We start from the raw sequence: 1,198 nt of genomic DNA, 5'->3' as shown, positions 1-1,198 counted from the left end.
TGTGTTACACTCAAAACATTCCGGGCGTCTCCAGCTGACGTAAGGACCCAGGGGAAGCATTAGCAGCAGCAGCAGGCAGTTGCGTCACATCCGGGCGTTCTGCTGCTTCTCATTGGCTAACAAAGCTGTCATCAAATTTTTTTTGGCTTCAGACTCACATATCAAGCATAAGGACTGTTAAAACGGCTGTTTTCATGTCAGGGCTATCACTATGTCGTAAGTAGTCCCCCTTTTTTTAACATAGTTTTTTATTTAATTCATAGGAAAATAAAATAATTGAACATAAACGTGGATAATATTTTCTGAATGAAATAGAGCACTCATTAACTTGATTTTATAACTGCCTCAGGGAGACGCGTCTGCACGCACACATGCACACAAAGGTTCTAAATCTTGTTATTTTCTAAAGATGTTTGTTCCTTATTAGATATAAAGTTATAAAACGTTTATATTCTTATGTAATATGAGCATAGAACATAATTTGCAGAAAAGCATAATCAGCCAGATGATATCATTGTATTATTTTGTCGATTAATCAAGTACTTGATTGGTCCATGGAATGTCAGATAATCAGTTGATCAGTTGATCAGTGTTTACCAAACCAAAATGATTCTGTTTGAATGATTTATTTGTCAAATGGAGCAAAGAAATCAGAACATTTTCACATTTAAGAAGTTGAAAAATCAATGTGAACTACATAGTAATCAATTAATAATCGATTCATGGAATAATGGATGCAGCCCTATAAAATTGTAATAATGTTAACTTAAAGAATAACGGATTTGATGCAGTTCTGTATCAACATCCACAATTTCCAAAACCTCTTCCTCAAACCATTTTCTTATCTCCTCAACCCCACTGAAGATTATTTTATTTATTTTATTTTCAGCATGGTTGTGGAGGTTTTAAACAAAGTGTTTCAGTTTGGTGTGTGAATGGTGTGTACAGTGTTTTGACAAAATGAGCCCCGTTTTCATTGGAAGTTGTCAAAAGGTTTTAACCACAGTAGCAACTTTCATTGCAACAGCTCCCTCTGCTGGTAAAATCATTAACACACAACTTTAGGACAAACATTTTTCTTTAGTAAGGCCTGTGAAGATAAAACTGCAGAAAACAAACAAACCAACAAGCAAAACAAATCAATATGACACAAGAGTTTGTATCTGTTGCCAGTGTCACATACACTTTGATATAAACT

The sequence above is a fragment of the Solea senegalensis genome, linkage group LG5 (assembly GCF_019176455.1).
Source record: "Solea senegalensis isolate Sse05_10M linkage group LG5, IFAPA_SoseM_1, whole genome shotgun sequence".
NCBI classification, from domain to species: domain Eukaryota; kingdom Metazoa; phylum Chordata; class Actinopteri; order Pleuronectiformes; family Soleidae; genus Solea; species Solea senegalensis.
Note: the sequence above shows the minus strand (reverse complement) of the source record.